The following is a 20917-nucleotide window of genomic DNA, read 5'->3' on the forward strand; positions in this document are numbered from 1 at the left end:
TCATAAAATCCAGCAATGAAGGTCCACGGAGTAAGCTCCCGAAAGAGCTACAAGATCTTAGAAGACAACTTCGAAAAACCCAAGAGAAGTTAAAGTCGTCAGACCATGGTACAAACCAATGGGCCAGTTTCCGTGCTCAGCGAAAGGAATATAAAAATATGATCTGGAAACTTAAAAGATCAACAAATGATAGTTTTTGGTCAAAAATAATTTATAGTTAAAAATTACAGAACACAAATACATTTTGGCAAACCATAAAGCAATTAACAAGACCCCGTAACGTCTTAACTTCAAATGTGCAGGAATCAGAGTGGGCATCGTTCCTTGCGTCAAAAGTTACGGACACCACTTTAAAAAGCTACTGTAGTGACCTTTGTCCAAAAAGTCTAAAAACAATATGCCCCGCAGAATATCAAGTGAGCCAATCGAGGACTAATAAAAACGGTAATGAACCGAGTACAGACTCTCAGAACAATCTATACACAGCAGAAGAGATAATTAAAATTATTAAAAGAGCAAAATCAAATGGGGCGCCAGGCCCGAATGGCATTCCACAAGCTGTGTACAAATATTCACCGGAATTTTGGGGTCCTTGCCTGGCCGAACTGTACTCAGATGTCCAAAATTTAAACCAAGTCCCAGAAAGCTGGCAAGGATCAATATTCATGCCAATTTATAAAGGTGGTGAAAGATCCAAACCGAACAACTATCGTCTAATAGCGTTGCAGGATGTTGAGGCAAAATATTTTGCAACACTACTTCTAAACGATCTGGTTACCTGGTCGAATGAAAAAGAGCTGATCCCCATTAATCAAACGGGGTTCAGGAAGGGGATTGGAACTATTGCCAACATCCTATCCATCACCATGATTGAGGAGAAGTGTATGAGTAAAAAGCAGGATCTAAACATGTGTTACGTCGATCTTCAGGCGGCGTTTGACAGTGTCGATCGTAATTTACTGTGGACGAAACTTCGAGCATGGGCCATTCCGGAAAGTATTCTAAGGGGTTTGCTCCTATTTTATTCGGATACATGGTCGCAAGTGAAAATAGGTGATGGCACCCGGCTATCGGGAAAAGTTCCTCCAACGATTGGTCTTAAACAGGGATGTGTTCTCGCGCCTCACTTATTTAATCTCTTCATCTCGGATCTATCAGGGCTATTGAATAGTTGTAATGCTCATCCGCCGAAACTAGGTGATTTACAGCTCAACCATCTGGCCTATGCCGATGACATAGTGCTTATGAGTTTAACGAAGGTGGGTCTAACCAGATTAGTAAACTAACTTTCGGTTTACCTGCTGGCAAATAAACTGGCCTTAAACATCGCAAAAACAAAAACTATGCTGATAACCAATCGCCGCGGATTACATCACGCTATTTTGTTAAAAGGAAAACCATTAGAGAAAGTTTCAGCATACAAATACTTGGGCTTCTACCTTGACGATAAGCTTAATTTAAAAGAACAGAAGAAATATCTGACTCAAAGAGCGGGAGCCTTGATATTTGGTTTAAGTACGTTGACAAAAAAACTGGAAGGTCCATCACTCAAACCCCTATTAACTGTGATGGCCAACAAAGTTCTCCCAACCCTGACCTATGCAAGTGTGGCAATGCATGGAACAGATGCGGATCTATTGAATAGTTTAACAACCAAAATTTATAAAAAGGTTTTACGATTACCCAGCATGACATCACCAACGCAAATGCGACTCGAATTTGGATTAAAAAATGAAGCCCTGGGCAGACTATACTCATACATTAAGATGTGGTATCAGATAAAGCAAAAAGCAGTTAATAGCAATCGCAATACCTATTTATGGCAAGAACTTCAATCCCCAAAAAAATCCAAAGCCAATCAATTCCTTACGTATGCTTTGGAGGCCACAAGCTCAAAAACTCTATGGGATACAAATTTGTCATTTGCTTTATTAAAACAGATTTTAAATAAAGCAGCTAAACTTCATTCACTTGTTTTGGATAAAGAAATTTTTTCTCATCGTTCGCACTCTTGGACTGTAATAAAGGGCTATAAAACACTGACACCGGCACTGTACTTGGAAACAACTTACTCCATTTTATTAAAAGAAAGCTGATGTCATTGAGATTTGGTAACTTTGCAACATTAGCTGATGAACCAGCCTGGAAACAGCAGGTAGCTGTCTCTTGTCGTTTGTGTGGCAGCTCCAAAGAAGATCTTATACACATAATTTGCCATTGTAAGACGCTGTCTAAGGAACGGACATATTATTTAAAGAATAGTTTTCGGATTAAGAGGTTGCGAACATGTAGATCTGCTATTATTGGATGCCTAGACACAACTGCTCCATGGTTACATTGTAAGCTGGTGAAGTTCTTGCAGGCATTTGAGAAACGCATTAAACAACATGAAGATATCTAATGCTAATGATTTGAACTATTGCACAATGATGTAAATATTGATCGGAAATCTTTGAGTTTGACTTTTTGCCTTATAATAGACGTTTTACTGCTAATTTTAATGTAATTTTAATGGATGTGTTTTACCTACTAAATTGTTATGGTTTTAATTAACTGAGCAATAAAGTTTAAATTTCTAAATTTCAATAGTTTTAGAGGAAAAACAAACCAAAAACAGCCTCTTAGAGAAAAATAAATTTACATTTGCCATTATAAAAATGGATAATTATTTTAAAAACATAACTATCGTACATTATTAAAATTCAGATAACCCAAATAATGGAAAACAAATTAAAACATCAACATATTAATACCAAAAATATTTATAACAAGTAAAACATTTAACCAATAAACAAACATTATTCCATATAATACATTCAAATTAAAACAAATATACCACAATATTTAAACAACATTATAAAAGACACAATACTTAGAATTCATCATAAAAAGTAAAAACTGAAAGGAAATTCGAACAAAAGATTACTAACCAATAAATTACAATGCTAACAAAATTAACCCAAAAAATGAATCAAACAATTTCATTAACAATATAAAAGGCACGGGAAATGTAATTAATTCCTATTCTAAAAATTCCAAAGCTGCAGAAAGACAAAACTCTGCTGCATTTTGCAAACAGAACCTACAACCAGAAGGGAACATGACCTTCCAAAGTAAGCAAAACATTTATTTAAACTAACTTATTGAGTAATTAAGTTTAAAATAGTCAAGTAAAAATTAACTAGCTAAACACTCCACTACTTCTATGTTTATTATTATAGATGCTACAAAAGAATTACTGCAACCTCAAGAAAATACTAAACTGCAGACAAACTGCAGAAATTAAATACCTGAACAAAGAAGTTAGTCAATTAGAACATTTCCTAAATGCAAACTCACCCTAAAATTGTTACAAACTAACTAAACTTTGTCAGCCTCCGCTACCTACCAACTAAACAATTTTTAAAATAAAACCAAATACATGTTTTTTATCTCCAACAGAAAAGGAAGCACATGACTCACACTATAAATACCTGATCGGAAAAGGGAAAACTGAAAATAAACAGTGCAATTTCCAGCAATAACAGACTTTCAAGTATAAAATAGCAAATGAAACAGATACTCTTGAATGGATTGGTAAATGGATTTTTAAACAATCAATACTTTATATTATTTATATTATTGCACTATATTAGGACAAAATTACAGAAAGAGCAAGATACTTCACTTCAAAGAATCGAAAACAATTACTATGCCACATGAGCTACATTTACAGTGAAGAAAGTACAAGCACAGAAACAGTCAACTGGAAATGTACAACATGTTACTCTAGTACATGGTATGGGACGGCCACCACAAAAGACAACATTGTTATGAATGTAAAGGAACACAACCATCCCCCAAATGTCACAGAAATAGAAGTAAGACATTTACTACAAGACTTAAGGGGCTGATTACAACCACAGTATGTACGGTACAGAGCCGGTGGAAGGGCTTTAGCCCACTCTTCTGCAAAATTCAGCGCATGCTCTTTTGAGACAGTGCGCGCGAAACTAGGGAGGATCTCCTCCTCCCCTCTCGAAGCTGCGTGGACAAAAGGTGGGGGCCAGTCAGCCTCCGCTAACAAAATATCATAGGTAGTTGTAAGATTTTCCTAAAATACCCCTTTTATGGTACGTTGTATGTCACCTTCAATTAAAAGGACTATTTCATAAAGTCTGGCAGGGGGAGCTACTCTGGTATCAGCTGTCTCCAGAACAACATATCGGTCAGTCGCTGTCACCTTCAGTAGTGGACGCAGGGCCTCCCGCACTATGGTAATCTCCGCCGTGCTGTCCAGCAAGGTCAGAACCCATGTCAGATTCCGAAGCTGCGTTCTCACTATCTGTGGCATATCTCGCTGTTAAAGCGGCAACTTTCTTTTTCTGAAAATGGGGTCTTTTTGGTGTTGAATTGTCTTGCTTGCCTTTACCATATTTCGGGCGGGGTTGGCCGCGTCCCTGCTGGCCACCCCTACCTTTGCCGCCTCCTCCACCACCGGTCGATGAGGCCGATGAGTCCTGAAAAGAACGAGGAGAGCGTTGTTCAGAAACCTGAAAATGATCTGGTGATTTTATCGTCGCGCGATCGCGCAAGTCATAAACTCATTCTGTAGAGGTAGGCACTGGAGATGCGGGACGTAAACCCTGTTTCTGTTTTTGTTGTTTACCCTGTTTTTTGTTTTTCTGCCAATTTTGCTTTTTAGCCTTGGGCTGTTCGTCTGTTTCTGACTTCGGCCCTAGGGGTTCTTTTTTCTCTTTAGCAGAGAAAGGCTTGACACCCAAACTATTACGGCCCACGGTTTTATAAGCCGCCGTAATAATTCTGGGTGACTGTCGGGGTTTATCGGCATCAGGAACCGCTTGCAAAGCATTAGACACCTGAAAGCTTACCGCATCTCCCTTGACATTAGCAAGTACCAGATCAGAAACGACGTCAAAACTGCCCCATAGCCGCATACCCAATTCAACTGCTGCCTCAGGTCCGTGCTCATCTTGAACACGTCTAATGACCGAGGGAAGGACGGTCATTGACGGAGTGCCAAAGCACCTCGTATACACCGCCGCAAAAATCTTACCCCACAACTCACAGTCACCAGCCTCCGGTATCAAGACTTTAAGAATCCTGTTTTTCTCAACAGGAGTCGTATTAGGAAATACTGCTTCCAGCTGGGCAAACTTTTCGACAAGCCAGAAAGGCAAATCATCCTTATTCTGGGGGCGCTTGCTCATCACTACGTTGACCATCACAGGACTAAGCTTCATTCCGCTCGGTCCCGCTGGAAGTGCCGCAACACCTGGGGCCCGCCCGGGTAATGTATTGCACTAACGACCTAATAACGCTAATCGCGACTGTATGTAGTCGTCTTATGTCTGCAAGGGGACACGCTCCCGTTAGAGGATGCTGTGTAAATTCAGCCAAAACAGGCCACGTAGCGCCTGGAATGGACAAAGGACCTAATCTTGTTATCAATAAAGTGTGGGGTAGGGCGCCATTAAACCAAACTCGGTGCTGCCAAGCATTAATCGGAACTTCCTGTGTTCTATACGGAACATATTCTGCGGGCACGGCTGTGTGAGTATATGTGTCGAACACACCAGTATTTGCGTTCACAGCTGGGAAGGTCACTCACGAATAGAAAATCTCAAAAGGGTAAGCCACTTCCGCGCTCACAACCGTAATAACTGCCATGCCCTCCAATCCAACATTATAGGCTTGCAAATGATTGCGTATCGCAATGCGACTATGCTGCGGTATATCAATGTTAGCTATAACGACACAGTAAGAAAGTGGTACAATGAATAACCTTTGTAGCACAACTGGTAGTAATTAAAAAATATACCGTTTGAACTGATTCAAGTTTGAAAAGACCTATTTAACTATAGGTAGGTTTGTCCGACACTACTATTATCCGGAAACAATAGTGAAGGAGTTAAGGACTAATAGAAGTACTACTCAACTGTCATGTAATAAGACCACCAACGATTGGGCCCCATGTCACAGGGATTCTACTCCTACACAGAACTGTGCGTAGAGACCTGGAACCTCAGTGAATTAGGGTGTACCAAAACTCACCTTAGTATCCAAAATCCCCTACCAGACTGGCAATCAGTGTCTCATTGGTTCTTCCATACCCCCACTGATTAGACAACCCAGAACATGGACTTAGAACACCTCAGGCAACGTGGAACACATGAACACTCTTTCGTTATACTATCATACCAGTCCAAAACGAGGAGTAAATGAAGACACGTGCAACTTTGAAATATTTATTTCTAGTGCCATGTTCTCAAGCGCAGTATCTTAGCTAATACAAGCAAACATATTATAAGCAACAAGGTTATCAGCATAGTTACTATTCATAAAATACAAAGGGAGAAACAATGTTAAATGCTAAAGGGAAGAAGGCTAAATGGTACCACAGTCTAACCCTCCCTTGCTAGTATATTATATTATATCTACAGAAGGTCTCTTTGGCTTTACAAGGGCGGCCCCATACCTCTGGTCCTAGTAGAAAGGGATCACATCATTTTCCAAGCCAGCGCTCTGTATGCGAATGTTCTCCAAACTGTGTATGCATGCTCTGCGCAGTGCATTATTAAACGCGCCAAAATCAGAGGTGGCCACAGCTGCATATGTGTTATGTCTAGGACGTGTGCTGATCAGACCGAACAAAAACCACTGTGTTGAAATAACCTTGAAGGCCTCGGCACTCACTGTTCAGACATAGCTTACCAAGCAGGGCTGATACCATGGGAAAACATTATTCTTGTGTGAAGCAAAATATTCTGCTAGACTCTAAACATTTATAATATTGTGTGCTGTGTGCAGAAGCAGCACAGAAGAACAATGGCGTTTAAACTTCTAATAGGCTCATGCTAACTTAACACAGTGTAAAAGCAAAGCCCATCTCCATGACAAAGGTAACTGTCATAAGAAGCTGACAGAAATGCCTGTCAGACATATGAAGGCACACAGGTAATACATACCAGTCAATTCTCAGTGGCTCCATGCAGTGCTCATCAATGGCAAACAGAATACAACTGTCAAAAACAGAGGATTAAAGGGACTGCTATCTGTCAGTCAAAGCTCACAGAAATAATCCTAGCGGTTGGACTGCCACTGACAGTAAAGCAGTCTCAAGACCACCGTCCTCGAAATCGGGCCCTTAGTGTAGGTGTTTACAAATGCTTTGGGAGAATTGGTCATAACAGCATTGTAAGGCTGAGAGTGGGTCTAGTTCAAGTATTGTTTATAGCATTACTTGTTCAAAGTCTATTATGATTTTGTGCGGAGGGTAACTGTTAGTTTTTGCATTGATACTGTTTAAATATTCATGGTTAGTTCAACTGTGTTTGTAGCAGCAGTGCAAAGATGAGTGCTATATTAGTTTTATGATATTAAATATGTACAGTGCATATCTATGGGAATGGTAGAGGGCACATTTTGAAAATTCAGTCTATCATCCACGTTTCACATTTGCTTAGTAGGTTGTTTTCAGATGCAAATGATTATTGGCTATCATTATTGTGGTTGTCATGTTCATCGTTATGTGTAATTGTTAGGCTTCTTTAGTACATGACATCTGCTTGTAGCTGACCTGTAATGTCCTTAGGTACTTTGAGGAAAAAGGGCCTGATTTATATCTTGGTGGATGTGTCTTGACCTTTGAAAATTGACCTTCCATCCATCTGCTATCAAAGCTCTCCTGCCACCTGATTTATATGTAGGCAATTTGATGTGCATTCCCCATCTGACTCCGTTGCTTGCTGATTACTACATTTTTTGGGTACTTGTTCAAAGTGCAATCTAGCCGATAGAGATGCTTCTCAAGACATCCAGAGCCTCCTCAGATATTACTGAAGGCTGAACTGGGTAGAAGTAGAAGTGCTGGCGGCAAAGAGAGACCCCAGCACCTTTTAAGGCTGCGTGTTGGTCAACACTGGGATAACAGAAGGGAGGGAACTTATGTTACTGGGGGTGGTAGACAATACAGGACAGTCCACCATAGGCTCCACCACCATTTGGTAATGGTCTGCTTTGGAGGCCTCTGAATCTGAGGAAGTTGTGGTCTCCTTGCCAGCAACATCACTCTCTGCGCCGCTGGGGCCCCTTGGTTCCAGTGAAGTAGATTCTGACTCCAAGAAGACGTCTGGTTCCCTGCCTTCTTGCCCAGTGTCTTCTTCACTAGCTCTGGAGGATGACTCTAAAACACATAAGAAGAAACAATGTTCGAGGGCCTAATTTAAAGACTTTGCAAATGCATGTCAAGCACAAATAATTCACAGTAATTGTGTATTGTAAGTAAAAGCTCTGCGTAACTCAATATGCCAAATGTCTATTCAACCAATCCACAGTATCTCCTTTTTAGCATTCTTGATTGATGAAGAAACTTCAAGCCTCATAAGACAGTTGTCATGTAAAGGGCAACTAAGGAACATAAATGTTTCCTATATCGGACTCTTATATAACAGCTAGTACCTATTGTATGCTCAACACTATGCCTGTGAAACACATTTATATCTATGTTGATCTAATTTCGTATACCCATGTTTCCCTAACTAACCAATTTTCCTACAGACATAGTATACCTCACTTGAGTGACAATGTCTTGTTTGCCCTCTCTGCAGGGTCAGCACAAATCTTTCCAGCTCTACCACTCTTTGTTTCTAAAGCATTTACTATTTGAAAAATTGGACTATATGCATTTTACACCTCTTAATCAGTGCTAATGTTGCTGTGCTCTCTCTCTCCTTCAAACACGGTAACCTTGGCTTATACACAATTGTAACATGTAATTTACCTATACACACCTAGCAAAGTGTTACACTTTGCACACATGACCCGTAGATTAAATGCTACTATTGGGGCTGCAGCACGCATTTTAAGACCGACCAAGTAGGCCTTTACAACAGGTCTCAGGCCTGCCATTGTAGTCTGTAGTCCAGTTGATAAATGCTAATTCTACCATACAAAAGAAACTTCTCGTCACGCCTAAACATCCATTTTTAATATTCCCCTAGGGTACACACTATCCAGTATTGTAGTGGGTACACTCTATCCAGTATTGTAGTGTATTGTATTAAAACCTGGTCATGTACTTTTACATTTAACATGTTTTGTGACTGGTAAAATCCTTAAAAAGATATGACTACTGTGAGGCCTAACTCTCAAACAGGATAAAATTGTTTAGAAGCTGGCATAAATGTCCAATTTTAACTCTAAAGATTGATCAATTAAAAGCTACTTTAATGTTAATTTTGGATTTGTACTTACACATTTTTAGACTTTTAGACAATTGCCTTTTCCTGGTCAAAAGTATCTTATGACCTCTAAGAGTTCCCAGCTGACTTGGTCTGTTAATTGCTTCACAATCAAAAATGCATATTGCGGCCTGAGAGTGAACAGTAGTGCCTGGGTGTAGCTGGGGGAGGGCCATCCTAGCCGCATGGGAAGGCAGGAGCTGTGTCCTGCCCCTCTTACATTTAAAAGCATGTGCTGCAGTACATTCACAGAACAACAAACACCATGTACCATGGGAATTGGGCAGGGAGTAATGAAATTCCAGAACCATTTTCCAGTTCAATTTTGCGACCAAGTATAAATAGTGGACCATAAGACAAACTAATTAGTACACTCCTGGACCTGTGGGACAGTACAGAAGAATTGCCTTGTACTACAGAGATCTGCCCTGCTGCCCGAAAGAGAAGTGACCATCTCATTGAACCTAGGACTACAAGAGTGACTCCAAGGGTGATTTTACTAAACTACAGTCACAAAAAAATCCTCAAGAGGCCTACCTGCAACTTCCATTGCAGATGGTGCTGCTGGCTGCAGTAGCGTCCACAATGGTAAAAGGACATGCACAGCATTTCCCTGCACCATGTGGCAGGCACCACGCGGTGCCTGCCACTTGGTGCAGGGAAGTGCAGGGTTACCATGGGTACCCCCCAAGTGCACCCCCAATCCCTCCACCCACAAGGGGGCCCACAAAGGGCCCTCAAAGCTAATCCCGCCATGGAAAGGCCTTTAACCACCCACATCATAATATGGCTGGCAGTGCCTGCTAGGCACCGCCACCATATTACTGCCTAGCTCCGCCCTGCGAGCAATCGTAATGATACCCACTGCCATCGCAATCTGGCGGTGGTAAAAATATGTTTGATGGCAGAAGGACCACCACTGCAGGACCGGCGGTTGCCACCGCCTGCCCAGTGCTGGCGGTCTTTTCGCCATCATAATCACCCCCTTAATTCCTTACCCATTATAAACCAGTTTTATATGTAGTTACAGGGGTCTGTCCAAATATGGTTCTAAGTAATAATATTATGATCCTCATTACGGTTCGGTTCGGACTGCAAGCAACAGCTTGTCGGTGCGGTCCAAACCGCGTGTGGTGCACCGGTCCGACCAACAAATTAGGATGCATTCAGTCTGAGGCAGCAGTTGGAGGGGCCAATCAGTGCCTTCCAACGGGCTCAAGGAGCCTGCCGGTCGGTCGAAACTCCTCATAATCCCTTAAGGACTGCATTTCCGCCGTCTGGATAAGGGTGGGCGGAGTTGGCAGGGTGCCACTTCGTGGAATTCCACGGAGTTGGCTAAAAACTCAGTGGAATTCCGTGATGCTCCGCCCCCTACCACCTGACCCACCCCGAGCAGACTTCCTGTCACAGCGCTCCTCTGCTTCGATGCCCTGCCCCCGGCTGTCCTCCTCCTTCTGGCTGTCCCCATTTTCCCTCCAGGCTCGCTCCCAGGCAAAACGGAACTCCTGTTCTTCATCTTGGGAGAACTGCACATGCGAGCGCATGCGCAGTCATCCTGAGAGTGATGTAGGGGTTTCGGTTTGCCTGGAAGTGAGCCGGGAGTGGAGAGAAGACAGCCTTTGCCACATAAGTAGGTTGTTGCTCAAAGTTGGCTTTTGTGCATTGCGCCCAAACTGTCACAATAAGGGAAAGGATATTTTTGCTGGATAGCCATCTTGGGTAGATGAGGTTGGACCAGATCTCAGCACTACTTACCTTTCAAAGTAGATGATTCTGCACATACACAGCCAAATGATAGGACACTACCCTTTAGCGAGAAAGTCATACTTTTTGTCCTGATCACACCCATTGTTTGATTGATGCTGGTGGTTACTGACTGTGATTGTGCCCTGGGCTCTGCTACCGGGCCTAGGGCCAGTGCTCCGTTCAAAAGGTATATGGTGATTAGGTGTAATTACAATTGTTTCAGGCAACCTACCTGTAAGTCCCTTGTATATAGTTGGCATGTAGGTTCAGTTACTCCAGTGGATTTAATGCACTTAAGTGTTTACTGCTGTGTTGTTTGCTAGCATTTTAAAGCTAGCCCTGCCTTGCAGGCTGGTTTTAAAACACAACTATCACCAAATTCAACTTGGAATTAAAAGTACTTCCAAAGTCTAAAACAACCTTTTTTATTAAATATGTCATCCCCAAGGTCTGCCCCGGGTGTCCCAAGGGTAGGGTTTTTTGTAATTAACAGTAGGGACATTATAAAGTATGTTGTATATGCCATGGTGAGAGGAAAACTACCAATTTCATATTTCCCCATTGTACGAAATAGTAGTGGAAGCCTTTGTGAATTTGACATTAACTGACTGTTAAGCACATACTTGATAATCACATACTTGATAGTTTCCAAAATGGCTTCCGACCGCGATATAGCACTGAGTCGGCACTGCTGACGGTGGTAGAGCAATTGAGAATTGCTGCGGACGCCGGCAGGACATCAGCTTTTGTCCTGCTTGATCTGACCGCAGCATTTGACACAGTCTCTCACAAAATCTTGCTCCTCCGTTTGGAGGAGATAGGGAATAGTAATACAGCCTTGTCATGGTTCTCTTCTTTCTTGACCGACCGGACCTTTCAAGTTATAGCCCCTCCCTTTGCCTCCCGTGTCCATCCTCTGCGATGTGGGTTCCCTCAGGGCTCCGCGTTGAGCCACACGCTCGTTAATATATATATATGAGTCCTCTGGCACGGCTGGATAAAGCAAGGGGAATCTCCCTGGTGTCATACGCTGATGACACCCAACTGGTGATCACCCTGTCTAACAATCCCAGCCAGGACAGAGCAGAGTGGATGACGGCTCACTTCTTGCAATTGAACTCGGCAAAATCTGAGATACTTATGTTTGGCAAAGACTCCCATCTCTGGAACAATAAATGGTGGCCTCCAGTTCTTGGAGTCCCTCTGGCCCCCAAACCCGCAGTGAAAAACCTGGTCATTATGCTGGACAAAGATCTTACCTTCGAGACACACGCCAAAACTATGGCAGGGAAATGCTTTAGGCTGCTTTGCAGCCTCAAACCAATACTTGGTCGATTTAATGCCCACACACAACAACTGATCATTCAAGCCTCCATACTGGCCCGTTTGGATTACTGTAATGTGCTTCTCCTTGGGTCTAATAAATCTATGCTAAATCGACTGCAACGGGTCCAGAACGCTGCAGCACGCGCCATTTTTTCCCTCCCCAAGTACAGCCATGTCACTAACCTCCTTTTCCGCCTCCATTGGCTGCGCCTTGCACAATGTGTACACTTCAAAACGCTCTGCAACGTGCACAAGATCCTGACCGGCATTGGTCCACACATTCTGAGCGATATGTGCTCCCTCTATTCTCCGCTGCGCTAAGCTAATCTTATCCTCGCGCGAATCCCACGCTTTCAAAGGACTAGATCTGGGGGCCGCTCCTTTAGGCGACTGTCCCCTACCTTATGGAATTCCCTTCCTCTACATATCCGTTGCATTGCTGATCACCAGGTCTTCAGACGCCTTGTGAAGACTTGGTTGTACTCTCAACTCTAATCCCTCCCTGTCCCTCACTTTGCCTTGCATCAGCGCTGGGACGCCTCTTTGTCGAGGCAGCCATGCGCTTTACAAGTATTCCTATCTAATCTAATCTAATCTAATCTAGTGTTGCTAGCTCCTTAGGCTAAAATGGAAAGGTTATTAAACGTTCATGATGTCTAATCTTTGACAGGAGTGAGCTAGAACAAAAATTTAAAGTATCAAAATAATAGTTACAATAAATCCAACAACTTGCCAAGTTTGGATGTATTATAACTATTGCAGGAAAGTTGTTTTAGAACTTTCTGAAGTTACCTAAAGCAGCCATGTAGCAGCCTCCTATGGCTAGCCTTTGACAGCCTGAGCCAAGCTTCTCCATCATTATACATGATGAGGCCTGAGACTGGAACAATAGAGAGATGGTGGGAGGAGATCTGCTGCCTGTATATGCCAGACAATGAAGGAGGCTGGGTAGCCAAAATGGTCTTCAAAGGGAGTAGCACAGATAGCAGAGGACCCAGGCCCATCCCCACTTCCTGCAATCCAAGCCAGATGGGAGCCCCTCTAATTTGAGTAGGAGAGGGGCTGGAAGGGTGTGTAGAGAAAAGTTAGCACATCTGTGGGTGTGGTTAGCCAGAACTGAGCTTCCAGGAGAGATGTTCTCCATTTTGATTTGGACTGCTATGTGCATTCTGGGACAGATATTTGCCATACTTTAAAAGAAGTGGTCATCACAGAGAGTTGCAACTTAAACCCATTGATTGGAGTGCCTTCCCCCTTGCCAGCCCAGAATCTGAAATAAATATGGGAGAGCTGCACAGCACCTTAGATCTCTGATTGAAAACATCTAGAAAAGGACTACCTTGCTGGACCCTTGGACTGCACAGAGAGTGAACTGAACTCATAAGGACTGTACCTGCTGCTCTCTGAAGTCTCCACAAAAGAGGAATTATTTAATTTACAGGCGCTGGGCACATTTAGTGCCACTTTACTAGAGATTTACTAGTAAATTAAAAATGTCAATTGCGTATAAACAAATGTTACTATGTTTTAAGGAGTGAGCATATGCACTTTAGCACTGATTAGCTGTGGTAACAAGCACAGAGTCCCAATGCCAAGATGATCAGGAAAAATGGAGGAGCAAGGCAGACAGTTTGGGGAAGACCTCTCTAATGCTGACAGGTTTAACAACTGTTATTTCTTTTACAACAACTTTAGATTCCTCGTTACTTTTTCCTGAGCATGTTGGCATTCACTTATATACACGTGTGTCTGGACCTAAGGGTAAAAGTTAAATAAGATACACTGTGAAACACAATTCATGACATTATGCCCATGAACTGTAGAGAGATGGGGGTAACTAGACTGTGCTAATTCCCCTATGTGCCATAGCCGAGCAGCAAGACAACAGGTTTAAGATCCTCACAGAGAGATCCTAGCAATTCCCTACGCAAGGTACAGTTAGAGTGACCCTCTCCCTATTTCCATCCTCGGCATGCCCTCTCTTTCCGAAGATAGACTTCTATTAATTGAATGCTTGTCTGCCTTCATCCCTCCTATTGACTTTCTGCAAATAGCTCACACATCATTTCTTATATCACATCATCTCCTTCTTCAGAACTCTATCACTGCAAGCTACAAATTCCTCATCTCTGCCAGGTTATCTTTTTATCTCACCAACCATTTGCAGGAACCCACCCAGTCCCTAATAATGATCACACCTAAATCATATTAATTTAATCTACCACAAAGTATCTGAAGTACATGTCTAGAATGATATTTTGTCCTTGGGAGTACCATGCTAATCCCAAAAGTGTTCGGTGAGCATTGGTCGATTAAGTGATCATGGGAATGGAGGTAGCTCTCTATGCCCACAGGAGTGCAGGGATTATTGTCTGTGTTGCTGCAGTGCAACACATAGGCCCACATGTGTATGAAGATATGGCTGTTGAAAAGGAATAGTAGCAGCAGGCTGGTTTGTGGATGGTAAAGGTGAGTTATTAAGAGGATTTGTGGTAGAGCTGGGCTTCTGTGTGATATGGCCTTTAATCATATGCATGGGCAAGTCATGTCATGTGGCATCTCCCCCCCAATAAGATGTTCCTAGTGTAACTTTGCCATGACATGGACTGATGTTTTAATCTAATTTAAGACACATGTGGCTCTCTAGCATTGCTGATACTACTTCCAGGTGATGTTTGACATTACAAATGCCCCTCTTCATTAACTAATCCTTCGAAGATGCCAGGATTTGCAAACAAACCATGTTTTCTTTATGCACTCATTAATTAAAATCATTGCAAATTCAGAACTCAAATATTCTCCTCCTCTTGAATTGTTTCAGCCACAGCCATGGCAGCTTGGAAATAAAATGCATTGTATGCCATCCTTTGGTTGCGGATTGGATATCTTCATGGTCAGCCTCTTCATCCCAAGATCTAAACGTAAAAGTGCATTTTAAATAGTATCTTATTTGTGTTGAACAGACAACAATTTAGCATTTGTAAAGACAACATTTCAATATTAGCTTCTAAAAGTTACTGTTTATTATATGGTCCAACAAATAAAAGTTGAAATGAATCTTACCTACTCTTGCAAAGATGCTTTGTTTTTAGGTAGACCCTTAGCTGTCTACTGCTGAATCTGGGTCCTGCAGTTGATTGTGGACATGTATGTGTATATTCAGCAGTTGTTAAAAGAAGTATAAGAATTCAATGTGTATTAGTGTGCCTAACATTAGAAATCATTTTTCAGATCAATGTTTTAAAGACAATAATAAGTTAAATAGATACATGTAATTTTCTATTATGACATATGCATTCACCAGTGAATAGACATTTAGTAAAACTGCCAAGGGAAAAAATATGGTAGAATTAATATTAGACAGTAGTACATGTAATGATGTTACAGCATTACTTGACGGACAGACGACAGAGGGCAGAATTGCTGCTTGACACATGTCCCCTGAATTCTGATGGATGGTAATTACTATTGCGACTGGGGCCGTTGCTTCACTGAACCTGTGTAAACAAAAATATTTCGAAAAATAGTACAATTGTAAAAATAATCAAGTACATATTGAAATGTCTATTATACACCTGGATTAAAGCAGGATATAATGACTTGCTGGAATAAAACTAGTGTGAGGAACTCCATTCTCCTTGTTATCTTTGCAGGTACCCTTGAAATACAGGAGGTCCCTTTTCGTTCGGTGAGAGCCTCATGCTGCATTTGGTGCATGTAACGCACGCTATAACAGCCAGGGAATACATACAGTTAACCCTGAAGAAAGACCCAGACCCATTTGGGCTCATTGTGAGGGCTGAAACATGTTGGCAAATTGGTGATTGAGAGAGTAATACTAAATCAGGGTTCTCTGAGGATTATTTTAACATACACCCAGTACCCTCCTAATAAAGGTAGTTCTCAAAGGGGAATACCTTGAGGTTATTTTAAACTCTTTTTTTCTTTTTCTATTTCAACTGGATCCCTGCTTTGTCCAGAAATACATTTATATAGGAACTCCCATTCATGGTTGAGTCTGCCCTAATGAACATGGAGGCTGGTAAGCAAGAGGAGGCACTAGAGTGAGGGGAAAAGATGTGTTGTGAGGGCCCTACGAAAGGCCAAGTAGGTATTCATGGCACAAACGGACAATGGCAAGGCGTTCCAAAGCTTGACAGCAGTAAACGGAAGGGGCGCCCGCCTCAATTGAGGCACAGTTGCCAGATGTTGTCCCATCAAGCAAAGTTGGTAAGAAGGAGAATAGAATGAGAGCAATTTTGACCGAATGGAGGATTTCAGAATTCTGAACGCAATACAAAGAACGTTAAATTCCACTCGGCTGGCAACAGGCATTCAATGTAGCCAACGAATTGCCCTAGAGGTGGGGCAGGTTCTAGGGAGGCCCTGAAGGGTACTGGCCGCAGCGTTTTAAACTCGCTGTAGTCTCATGGTTTCGGTCTTGTTTACCCCTAAATAAAGTGCATTGGCATAGTCCAGTCTTAACAAGATGGAGGCCTGAAAAATCATTTGCCTGATGGACGGGTCGAAAAACCCAAGCAGCGGTTTGAGCCCCCTAATTATGCTAAAACTAGTCCCTGCAACTTTCTTAGTTTGAGACTTAGAGCTGAGGGCCGAATCAACCCAGACAACTAGATCTTTTACCACCTGCTTAGGGGTTGGTGCACAGCCCAGTATGGCTGGCCACCACCGGTCCCCCCACAGCTCTTGATCTTTTACTACCAGCAAAACCTCTGACTTACTGGAATTTAGATGGAGACAGTGGGCAGTCATCCACTTGGCGACATCCATAAGATCGTCCTGAAACTTGGATGCTGCCCCCACGGTGTCATCAGAGAGAGCTACTACCAGCTGTGTATCATCAGCATATGATACAATTGTAAGCCCTCTGCTCCTCGTCAGGACCGCCAGAGGTTGAACATAAAGGTTAAAAAGCATGGGGCTCAATGCAGAGCCCTGAGGAACCCCTTGTTTGTTGGCATGGAGCGTGAAGGCAAACAGAGGGGCCACAACCCGGAAGGTCCGGTTGGAGAGAAAGGAAGCAAACCAATCCAGGGCCGAGACCACAACACCTGCCTCCTCCAGCCTGACCAGCACGATCTGATGAGAGACCATGTCAAATGCGGCACTGAGGTCTAAAATAATCAGTGCTGACCTAGTTGGTCGGCCCTGGTTACCCGTATGTGTATAGATATCAATTCTGGAGAATTATAACTTGTGGGTCATCACTCGCCTCTACCCATGTAAAGCAAGATATGTATACTATACACACATCTGGTTAGAAGATATGTTTACTTACCTGTTGAAGTCCGTAATCCGTACATTACTACCCCCCTGCCCCTCCCCATCCCCACGTCACCGCCCTGCAGTTACACCTACTAAAGGCCGCGGCTGGTGGCTGGCGGGCAAGGATGTCAGGCGGATCGCCACCGCCCGCATGGCGGTGGCGATCCGCCCGACATCCTAATGGGCCGCTAAGTTTTGCACCTCTCTCTTTCTCCCTCTCACCTGTGCCTTTTAAGTGCCTGCTTTTTCTCCTTTGCCATTCTCCTTCCCTGCATTGTCTTTCCCCTCTCTCACCCTGGGCTCTGCAGGTGTTTCCTTCCTCACTGACATAAAGAGACATGGAGGCGCGTTTACCCGGGACCCCTCTCTGTCAACATTGTTTCATTTTGCACGTTTGTTATGTGTTTCTCTGTGCTGGGATATCCCATCCCGTACAGCAGCCTTCAGCCAGGCAGCAGCTGCGGTGTTTTTTTCCTGAAGCCTTTGCGAGAAGGCTTAGGAAGTGGATGGGTGCCCCCTCCAGAGTAAATTTACCTGGGCCTCCCCCCCCCCAGCCCTGCGTGGGCCTGTGTTACGCCCTGGTAGTGGTAAGACAACCAGCCTTGGTATTCGGCGAGCCAAGATCTCCTGAGCTTGGACACCAGCGCTCTTTCTTTTATAAATGCAGCACTGCTCCTTTTAAAAGAGGGAAAGTAAAGAGAGTGGAGGAGACTACTTCACCCACCATTGAGCGCACCCACGCAAGTGAAATGTTCTTGCAGTTCCGCACAACAATTTACGAGCTTCTGCCCCGGGACAGGAATGGTACGGAGCAGATACAGACAGAAATTATCCCCGAATGCTGATTCGACAGAGTTCATCACAGCATTTGTTTTCTCCATGTTTACACCAAAGTAAGTCAACAATAGTGTTCTTTGAAAATCATCAGTATGTGCAATTTTTAGGTGGTCTTGTGGTTCAGTGAAGACGTTAATAGTGTGAATAATCAATTGCACACAGGCAGCAAAAAGAGAGGGCAGCCTGCTGGCGTGAAAAATGGAAACTGACTGGGAGAGGGAGGAGAGAGGGAGTTGCCAGTAGAGGCGGGTGAATGAGAAGTGAGAGAAACGACACGGCAATATGAAGAAAACGTGGAAAGAGAAACAGGCAAAGTGGTAGACAACAGTAAGGAGAAATGTGGAGAGAAAGAGGACAAAAGATGGAAGGAAAAAGGAACAAAGGTGAGAAATCATAAGAAAGTAAGAAATACAGTTGTATATAATGAAAAAAAAAGGTAAGGGCTAGGAGCGGCATATAAAAAAAAGAAGAGAGGGAAAGAAAAAAAAGGAGAAAGACCAGAGGAAGGTAAGTGGAAGGGAAGTGAAGGGGAGAGGAAATATAGAAGAGACAGGAGAATAGAAGACAGGGCAGTACATTGGATATAAACAATTTAAAGAAAGTACATAAAATAAAGAAACCGAGAGAAAGGCATGATGAAAATGTGAGAACAAAATAAACTGTATTTAGCAAGAGTGAGAGGTACAGGCGTTATTGGCCTCTGGATTTTTGCACTCGTTTATGAAACATGGAATTGTAGATAAAGTATGTGGACTGTGCCCGTTAATTTTCTTAAGCAAAAGTGGGGTCTCTACTCCAGGCCTAGTGCACATGAAGGATAATGACAGGCAGGTAGTGGCTTGGCTGCAAATACATGAGCAGCCCTGCCAAGGAAATGCAGGGAAATCTATTTTTTATTTAAAAACTGTACAATGGTAACAGTAAAAATAAAAACACTGTCAGAACATACCCTTGGGAGTCTTTTCATATTACAATTGAGTAAAATCAAATTTTCTAGGTAGTCTCACATTGCATTATTACTTGTGCTTAGAAAAAACTGAAACACTCATGACAATAGTGAGATGGTAATGGATTGTTTTCATCACATCTTCAGTTGAAGCCTAAATAATTATTGGCTGTCAGATCGCGTTCAGGGGACCACGGGGAATGCAGGGGCTGCTGGGACAAAGCTCAGGGGGATAGGGTTGTTTGCCTCCGATCTTAGGGTCTGATTAGGATGGCGAGCAGACTTTTGTCCGCCCGCCACCCTATCATTGATGGGGCCGCCCGACTGACTGTCGGCAGTCCCGCACTAGGCATTACGATGCAACCTCCACCACAGCGGTAGCAATGCCTATATTTTGCATTTCGGCGGGTGCTGCTGGCTGTAGCACCCGCTGCAATGCAAAAACAGGACACTTTACATATCCCTGCACTACGTGTCAAGTACCATGCCACATGGTGTAGGGATATGTAGGGGAGCGCCCTAGGTGCCCCCTGTGTCCACAGCTTAGGGCCAGGGGGAAAGAGAGACCCGCTATGGGCCACCTGAGCCCCTTTTCACCTGCCTGTTGATGGCAGGTTAACCACCATGAACAGGGGGGCAGACAGGGACATCGTAATCCCATGGCAGTGCTTGGTAGGCACCGTCACCATTGTACGAGCCCCTCCGCCACACCAGCGAGGTCAAAGAGATCGTCGGATGCGTGGCGGTTGGTCTTTCTGACCATCACACATCTGCCTGCCATTGAAATATGGTGGGTGGATGAGTTGGGTCCAATGGTGGTGGGACGGCCACCGACAGGCTGTCCCACCACCATCCTAATCGGGCTCTTAGTGCTTAAATCCAGGTTTATGGCTAGCTCTGAATTTAACTTGAGTCAGTCAGATGAAAATGTCTGTTCACACAGCAATTGCGGAAAACCACAGTTTGATGTCACCACCGTGCTATACGTAAACAACTCTACCACTATGGAGGGTACACCTGGTGCACCCCTCAAAGTCCAGGACAGGTCTAGGATTGGACTCTATATCAAAGGGTAGGTCTAAGATTTTAAGTACATGGTAGACTAGTTCTAGTACTCGCAGTTGGGGATGCAAGACGGGATATGAATGTAGGCCATGCAGGGCAAACTCCCATCACAACAGAGCCAGAGAGCATTTTGCACTGCTAATGTGAGAAGATGGTTCTGCCCATCTATAACCTGTGACTCACCCATGGTAAACTCATGGTAAAATGGACTGTTCATGTTTACCACCAGTGTCCACTCTTTTAAGATAAGGCTTCTGCGACATAGCAAGGGTAAGGGTCACTTGGCTGGAAACACGTGAACATGTTTGCACACATTTGTGTACCCGTATGAAGGCTGCGCATAAGACTCCTGCCGTGCGTGGCCCAGGAACTGTGCCCAAGTTGCTTGGTGCATAAGGTACATTGCAGGGTTGGATATTGGCCTGGGATAGACGTTATAGTGTTGGTGTATACAGACAGGAAAAGTCAG

General features: G+C 43.3%; 1 long non-coding RNA gene across 2 annotated transcripts in view; it reads left to right on the forward strand.

Moving 5' to 3' along the window:
• LOC144771575 (uncharacterized) overlaps nt 1–20917 on the forward strand; it is a 186473-nt gene that overhangs the window by 158735 nt on the left and 6821 nt on the right. The window contains exon 3 of one of the 2 annotated variants that reach the window (XR_013599363.1): nt 15136–15343. The exons of the other annotated variant lie outside the window; for it this stretch is intronic. This is a non-coding gene — a long non-coding RNA (uncharacterized LOC144771575). Of the gene's footprint in view, nt 1–15135; nt 15344–20917 lie in introns of those variants that run through there. 2 annotated transcript variants of the gene reach the window in all.

Source organism: Lissotriton helveticus, chromosome 8 (assembly GCF_964261635.1).
Source record: "Lissotriton helveticus chromosome 8, aLisHel1.1, whole genome shotgun sequence".
Taxonomy (NCBI): Eukaryota; Metazoa; Chordata; class Amphibia; order Caudata; family Salamandridae; genus Lissotriton; species Lissotriton helveticus.